Consider the following 8,757-nt stretch of genomic DNA (forward strand, 5'->3'; position numbering starts at 1 on the left):
TCCTTTTTGTTTTTTAAACTAACTTCTTTTATTAGCTAGAACAAAAGATTTTGCCAGGACTGTAACAACAACAACAACTTCTTTTGCTTCTTCTCCTTCTGAAATGTCCCTTCTCACTCCCAAATTCCTTTCAACGCCTGAGTTTACATCCAAGCAAAAAAGCAAAATTCCTGCACTCGTGCGTCCGATGCTCCTGTCAGATTCTCTCTTTCCCTCCACATCTTCTTACACTTTCAGTCTTCACGCTGTCCCGCCGTGATGAGTCTGACAGAAGAATTGGCACATGTTAACAGAGCATTTCCCTCCCTCCCTCCCTCCCTCTGCTTTCCTCAGCGCATTTCAATCCATCCCAGGCCTGCAGTGATGCACGCTCACCCCAAAGCTCACAGCAAGCGTGCAGCAGCTCAGGCTCACTCGGCTCCAGGGCCCAGAGCCTGCAGGCCCTGCAGCTGCCACACGGATGGACCTGGTTCCCTCCCCGGGTGCCCAGAGGGAAACCTGAGGGCAGGCGTCCACCCCGAGGGGGCACCCGCAGCCCCGGGCAGGCATGGAGTCGCCGGCTGCTCTCTGGGGACGACACCCTCCCTGCAGGCCACACTGCCTCGGCCTCTCCCTCCCTGGGGGACAGGCACCTCCAGGGTCTGTGACCAGCCCCCTTCCGTCAGCATCCAGGGGCTCTGTCAGAGCCACAGGGCTCAATTCGTGGTGAGTACCGATGGCACGCAAACGGCAGCCCGAGGAAATCGTGTTCTGGCCTCTAAGTGCTTGGGACACGGTCTGATTTTTTGTTTTGTACTTGTATGAAGATTAGTACAACAGGGCTCTGATGGATGACATGGCAACACAGAACTAAAAACTCCTCGACAGGATTACATCGACTTCTAGGAAAAGACAAAAGCCTAGGACCCTTCTGAAATCTACTTTTAATCCAAAGCACGGAGATTGTCAGCATGCTGCACCTTCCAGCTTTTCAAAGCAGCTTCCCGCTGAAGACCAGGAAACATTGATTTCTACAGAAACAATGGGCAACCCCCAGGCTAATCTCAGCACTACTGTTTAATAGGGGACCTGCCAGCGTGCCAGTCCAGCTTCAAGAGTGCTTTACTTCAGTCTAACATCCCCACACAATTCTTCTCACATCTTCCAACCCTGAAATCTTATTTTCCCCCTAAAGCTTCTCTTCATTAGCAATTTCCAAGTAACATGGTATTTTTACAACATTCAGAAATGTCATGCTGGACTGTGCTAGAGAGTAATCTGCAAATATCAGCTGAGCAAAGTTTGAATTGCCTTGTCCAGAGAAAAAACCTACAAGTGAACACCTACACCTGCCTACAAAGAGCTAACAAGCCCCTGGCAGCTGCCAGCATCAAAGCACAGCGGATGTCTCTAATACAGGGTAAGGATAACAATATCACCTTCTGTTCTCTCCAGCTTCTTTTCCCTGCAGTCATATTTTGCTTCTTATGATTTTTTTAGTCTCTCTATCTTCTTGGACAGCACTGAGCCCGACGACAAGGATACGAGAGTCTTTCCCTGCCGTAGGGAGAGAACCAGGAAAACAGTTAAAATAAGAACAGGGCAGTTTGAAATTCATACTTGCAACGAGAAGCAGCGCCTAACCAACAGAACAAAAGTAAACAAAGCACGACACCTCCCTGGGGACAGAAGACTCACAAACTCTCCAGGATTTACAATTCTAGCCACCAACCCCTTCAGGACAGCAGCCAAGTATCCCATGGGGTGGTGCTGCACCAAAGAACCATCTGAGAGGTTCCAAAGAGTGAAATGCACAATATTTTGTCTTTTTGCAAAGACAAAAAATCTTGAAAATAACAAAAATACAATAGATGTAAACTACAGGGCAAGAGTACAAGTGTTACCTTTGGGAGCTGGAACCATCCAGGTGAGCACCTGATAACTGGATCCTCACCAGAGTTTGAACCCTTCAGGACACAGAAGGGTTTTCCCCAGGAATTTCACAGACTGAGTTTTGACAGAAGCACGCTCGCCGGATCCTCAGAAACGTCGCCCATTCTCCAGGCGTCTGGAGAGAACTGCAAATGGCTCTCACGTAGTTGGAGCTGGTTCTGTAAGGTCTCAGGGTGAATTTCACCAGATGCAACCAAATTGGGCAACTCCCAGTGGGACAGAAGGAACCCAAAGCTTGGGTAAGCAGAGCTGCAGCAAATACTGAGGAAACAAACATAACAGCGTAAAAAATAATAAACCATCCTTTTTTTTCTCTTGCTTTTGTTTTTTTTTTTTGTTTTCTTATTCAGATCAGCATAGCAATTAAAGAGAAGGTGAAAAACTCACCATTACTGAACATTTCATCACCTGTAAGCTGAGCATCCTTAGCATAGGGGACTCCAAAGTTAAAATTCACCGATCCCTGGGAAATGAAACCAAATATCGTATGGTAAACAATCAAACAGCAGACATAAAAATTTGTTTTCTCTAAGGACTTTCAGGTATGTATGTATCTTTGCATTACACATTAGAACATACACTTTATACCATCACCTAACACATAATAATTTACCTTTAAATTTTGATAGTATAGCATGAATTTTTAACTTAAACTGGTGATCTATTACTATTCAGTTGGTGCCTAAAGTTATTTCTGCTGTCACGTTCAAAAAAACATGAATTTTTTTTACTGGAATGAGCAATTGATTTCAAAGTCATCACAAGCCCACCAAAACACAAAGCTGGGTTCACTGGACGGCTCTGTGAGCTAGAAGTAGTTAGGCTTGTACTTCCCTCTTGTTCTTCCAGAACCAATAAATCCTGTCAACAAAACCAGGATCTTTAGCCCGCTGCTGTGAAAGATTCTACAAGGATGATGGTTTGATTTGTGTTTAGAAGTTTTGATTTGAAATGGCCAGTTCAATGGATAAAGACAGTTTACGTAGTATTACATTACTATTATTATTATTTCTATTATTATTTTTACTAGTACTACTGCTATTGTTATCACCTGCTACTGGAAGAAACAAACCAGTAGTACCTATACTTAATTACTTTTATTTCCAGAAAATAATAAAGAAAAAGAACCAAACCTAAAAAAAGTCACTTCCTACCTTTTATATCAAGGGATGAAAAATTTCTCTTGGGCTCTTCTCCAATTTATCAAGACTCATAGCACTGAAAGGCAAACAAAACAGTGCTTTATAGAAGGCCAAGTGCACGTTTCAAGGCTGAACCACCAACTGATTGCAGTGACAGCACTTAAAACATGAATCGTTCCCAGAGCCTCTGTTCAATGGAATGTTCTGTGGAACTGCCGTTTCTTTCCCAAAACACTAACTTCCAACACTTCCTAATCGTATTTTGTATTTTAAAACAAAAGAAGTTAGTGAGACTCTGTGAGGAGGTCAGCTTTAAATTTATTTCCTTCCAAAGCACAGAGCTCTGTTCCATCACCCTTCCCTTTGGCTCTACACTGAATCATGGTGAGCATTTGAGGAGTGCTCAATAATCAATTCTATTTCTCTCTTTTTCTAGTTCTCTCTATTCCTAAATCATTCAAGACAAGTCAAATGAAAAATGACAAGTTCAGCATCAAAGTCACACTTTTTCTCTTTGTCTGGTCAAGAACAGGCTCTAAATCCACTTATTGCTGCCTTCAAGCTTTAAGACTTGCAAAACCATTTTTACATGTTTTACAGGTTTATCATAAAACCCACAGAACGCAAGCTCTAAATTACAGGAAAAGGTACACAGGCAAATATCTAAAGGGATCACTTATTTGTAAATACATACCTTGATAGAGATCGCACTGAGAACCTTTCCGTGGGACTCTAAGGGAGACGTATTTTCTCAGTACCCTGTAAACAAGAAAAGCGACGATCTATTACAGGACATCCCCACTTTTTCCACATATTCAAATAGGATTTTTAATAAAAACAGTTCAGTTACAAAAGAAGGAAGAAAACCAAGCTAATTTTACTCAGCTGTATTTACCGCCGATTTAGAGAAAAATGCCGGGCCGCGTCGCCCGTTGCGTCACATGCCGCGCCAGCAGCAGGGCCTGCCGGGAGTTGGAGTCTCGGGCTGGCAGCCACTCATGTGCCGCGATAGCCGTTGCGTCACACGCCGCGCCGGCAGCACGGCCTGCCGGGAGTTGGAGTCTCGGGCTGACAGCCACCGCTCCGTCCCCCGGGAGCCACCGGCAGCTGCAGTCCCTCCAGGGCATCAAACGGGTCCTTCGCCCCCGGGCGGGGAAGGACCTGAGGCAGCACCGCTCCTCCCCAATGCCCTCTCTTTTTCCCTCCAACTCTTTTTACTTTTTTCACTCTGTTTTTCACCACTTCCCTTCCCTTTTCCCTTTCCCTTTCCTTTCCCTTCCCCTTTGTTATATTTCTAATCTTGGTTTACCTTTCCACCTTTAGAATAAAAAAGCAGCAGTAGAAACTTTCAGGCTACCCGAGAGTAAAAAAAAACAACTCCAAAACGAAAATGATTTAAAGAAAACTATTTATTCCCTGGGAGCCTGAAATTTTCTACTGCTGCACGTGACATAGAGCTTTTATTCCTTCTTATAGATAGTTGATATTTTATATATATTTATCGTTTATATTGATGTATTATATTAATAACTATATATAGTATGCACCTTATTCAAAAAATATACGGGAAATATTTCTTAAATTATTTACCATATCTACTGCTACAACTTATTTTTCCTTATATTTCTAATTTTTATATAAATCTTTAACGTGTTTATGATATATTTCTATACTCATATTTCACCCTTTATATTATTTGTATTTGTAATTTTTACACGAAAACCCTTGCTTTGGCAAAGAAAAAACAAAACCATCCATTATTTTAAACTACCTAAATGTTTTTTTATATTTGTATTTGTCATAATATACAACAAATGATAGATATAGATAGATAGATAGATCACATCCGTATTTATATCTATTTTATATCCATTTCCTATAATATTTTTCATAAAATATATGCAGTATCACTTGTATTATATATTGTATCAATTTATGTTATTTTATATTTACAATTTATTATTAATTTTTTATATATCTGCATATAGTTGCAATACATTTATATATTTGTATTTTTGTTTGGGTTGTATTTACATTTATATTCTCTATTCATATATCTAAAAACATACACAATACTCTATTAAAATTAGAATAACTTATTGTAACATATAATGACTCATGTTACATGTTAAATTTTAAAAATTGACCGAATATATAAAAATAAAATTGGCTCATTCCCATTGCTACACATCTATTTCTTTTGTTTCAATATAGTTAGAGTCATAATTGTATATTTAAAATCCAATTCCTAAATGAAATGACAGAACAAACAGCATCAAATTCCCACCAATATCTTCCAAAAACATCAAGATACCTCCAACAGCCAAACAAGTGTCAGCGAAAAAACAAAGAACACTCTTTTCAATAACAATTCTCATCACGACAGAAAAATGGAACCAAAATAAAAGAAAATCCTCTAGAAACACACACAGCAAATTACAAAAAGTACTAAAAAAAAGTCAAACCAATCTACTAAACTCAAGACAGTGCCACTGACCCTGAACGTTACTAAAAAAGAAAAAACCAACGCAATTCTACCTCTACACTAACTCAAAGAATAAACAATCCTCTGTAAAAATAACTTTAAACCTGAACTAATTAACAAAATGGAAAAACATCTCAACCACTAAAAACTAAGAAATTAACTACCCAAATAAATAAATACTTTAGAAACCCACCATATAAATACCCACGTTCCCAAAATAAACCCTGATAAACAATACTCAAATACATTAAAAGACAACAACAACAACCACCAAAAAAAGAAAATAAAGAAAGCAACAACAAGAATAATACCAAAAACCAAATAAACTGAAATCTGCAACAAAAAACTTATTCCCAACTGAATAAACCCATAGTGCCTCAAGCTATCAAAATAAAAATACCACCTAGAAACAAACACAAAGACTAAAGACAAACGTAACCATAAACAATGTCCCCCAAATTACCCGGAACCATAAAACATACACTACAATCAAACAAACCAAACAAATAAAAGCCCTGGAAGACGATAAACACACATGCAATTATCGAGATTAAAAACCCGCTGCTATGAACGACAGGACGCTTCCCCAAGGCCCCCAAAACAAACACTACACACTCACGCTAATAAAAGCCACCGCAACAGAATTAAAATGCGAACCGCTGCTTCGCGCTACGACCCGTAAAAAACATTGCGCGCCCTTCTAAACATAATACCCCGGCAAAAAAATATATATCCGACTACAAAACCCAATCCGAAACGAACCTTTATCATCCCTACCGGCACCGAGAACCGTGCCGCTCAGGAAGAACACCGTATCCCTTAGCGGACACCCGCTGCAAACCGAACCCAGCGATGCCATCACCGCCTCCAAAGCGCCTCCGAGCCACGGCACCGCCGAACGTGGAGCGGCCGAACCCCGCGCTCGCTGCCGGCCCCGGACGGAGCGCGGCTCCCGGCAGGAAAGCGGCTCCTGCGGCGGCCGCTCCGGCACGCGGGGCCGGCGCCGTCCCGGGGAGCCCCGCCCGCTGCCCCTGCCCGGCGGGGCCGGCACCGGGCCCGGGGCTACCGGCGGCGCCCGAGCCCCGCGCCCGGAGCGGACGGAGCGGCCGGCACCGCCCGGGCCGGCGCAGCAGCGCCCGCGCCGCCTCTGCCGCCCTCGGCCGGCCCGGCCCGGCTCCGCTCGGCTCCGCACGGCTCGCACCGGCGCGGCTCCGCCACTGCCGCCCTCGGCCGGCCCGGCCGCGCCGAATCCCCCGTGCGCCCCGGCAGCTGCCCGGGCCGTGCCAGCAGCGCTCCCGAGCGGGAACGTTCCGCGCCGGGCCGCGGGCACGGGCAGCGCCCTCCAATGCAGCGGCACAGCCCCATTGCAGCCCTGCAAACGCTGCCGGAGCTGCGGCTTCCCGCAAGCCAGCCCCGAAACCGCAGATGGGGCGCACCTCACTTCAACAAGGGCAAAGAAATGTGTTCTCCCCTCCAATTTCACCCCCTAGGAGAGCAGAAAAGAAGGGGCGCTCCCCAAATGAAAGCCTTTGACTGATGGGAAAGGGCGATTTCGACCTCCATGCAAACCCTTGAAAAGGAGGGACACCAGGGCTGCCCCCTCCATTTAAACCCGAGGGTGGTGCAAATGGGGTGGCTGCCTTCAAATCAAACCCAGAATACCACAAGAATACTTTTCCCATTCCCCTTAGAATAGAACGCAGGGATTCCCTGTCACCCCCGGGATACCCCTAACAGCCTGGAAAAGGCAGCTTTTCCTGCAATCAACACCCTTCAAACCACAAGTCAAGAGGGATCCCCTCAGGTCAAACGCAGACAATAAAAGAAGAGGAGCTGCTTCCTTCTCCTTAATTCCTTTTGTCTTCATAAGCTCCATTTTTGTTCCTGGGGACCCGGGGAGGGACTGGCAAGATGAAATTGCAAAGGGGAAGGAGAAAATTCCCCGCTCCGAACCCACACGGGCTCACCTGTTCGGCCGCTGCTCCCCGGCACAAAGATTCGTCCCTCGGCGCCTCCTTTAAGCGATGCTCCACGTACCCAAGCGCGGATCCAGGCGTTGCCCCCGACCCTGTGGGAAGCTCTCGCAGTCCTTCCATGAGACAGCGCCGGGAGCGCCCCATAAACCCCTCCACTCAGCAGCTCCATGCAAAAGGGAGCTGAGGCAAAGCCTCCCCCTAAAACAGCCTCGCCCCGGCAGGAGCCGGCCCCTCATCATCCTCACACTCACACCTGGGCTGCTCCGAGCCCTCATCATCCTCACACTCACACCTGGGCTGCTCCGAGCCCCCATCATCCTCACACTCACACCTGGGCTGCTCCGAGCCCCCATCATCCTCACACTCACACCTGGGCTGCTCCGAGCCCCCATCATCATTACAGCTCACACCTGGGCTGCTCCGAGCCCCCATCATATATTTTTCACAATTATATTCGCATTTATATTTAGAATTTATATTACTGTATAATAAAAATTGTATTATATATTGCATCTCTTCATGTTACTTACATAGATTTCTATTCATAGTTTGGCATTATATCTTTGTATCTCTATATATTTATTATATATTTCTGTATGTCGATTTACATTTCTATAGTACTTATATTATTTAAAATTAAAACCCCTGCCTCTAACGAAATAAAAAGCAAAGACACCCCTTTATTTAAAACACATTTAAAATTTTAAAAATAATTTTGTTTGTCATAATTCTATTCACATCTATATTTGTAATTTTCATTTGTTATATTTATAGATATTATGTATATTGGAGAGAATACCTTTTTATATAATAATAGGTATATTCTTTTGACACAATAGATTTCTTTTACTGATATTTATATATATTAAATATTTATTGATATCGACATATAGATGATATATTTGGATTTCTAGTTTTATATTTTTTATGAAATCTCCAGCCTATACCCCAATAAAAGCCAAACAATCCCCAATTTATTTAAACTATATTTAAACATAAATCCTGTCACAGCTGCATTGCACAGCAGTGCCCCAAACTAATCTGACACTTGTTCATCTCCTGGACCTGAATCTGACCCCGCTCACCTTGATCGCACCTGGCAGAACCATTTTCGTACCTTTTTCTGGCATGTCTTGGGTTTTTTCTTGAATTTTTTGTGGCCTTTATTGCCTCTCTTTCTTGCCTTGTTTCTAGATTTTTTTTTCTGGCACTTCTTGGGTTT

General features: G+C 43.6%; 1 long non-coding RNA gene across 4 annotated transcripts; it reads right to left on the minus strand.

Moving 5' to 3' along the window:
- On the minus strand, positions 1-6,439 carry LOC134431753 (uncharacterized). 4 transcript variants are annotated; one of them, XR_010031080.1, is made up of 7 exons: positions 6,322-6,439; positions 3,769-3,833; positions 3,087-3,150; positions 2,320-2,395; positions 1,884-2,193; positions 1,419-1,536; positions 1-264 (listed from the first exon to the last, which is right to left on the minus strand). It is a non-coding gene; the product is annotated as an uncharacterized LOC134431753 (long non-coding RNA). The 4 variants fall into 4 exon arrangements; XR_010031081.1 differs by lacking the exon at positions 6,322-6,439 and adding an exon at positions 3,970-4,029; XR_010031082.1 differs by lacking the exon at positions 6,322-6,439 and having other exon boundaries at positions 2,341-2,395; positions 3,769-4,025.
- Between the last annotated feature and the right edge of the window lie 2,318 nt (positions 6,440-8,757).

The sequence above is a fragment of the Melospiza melodia genome, chromosome Z, assembly GCF_035770615.1.
Source record: "Melospiza melodia melodia isolate bMelMel2 chromosome Z, bMelMel2.pri, whole genome shotgun sequence".
NCBI lineage: Eukaryota > Metazoa > Chordata > Aves > Passeriformes > Passerellidae > Melospiza > Melospiza melodia.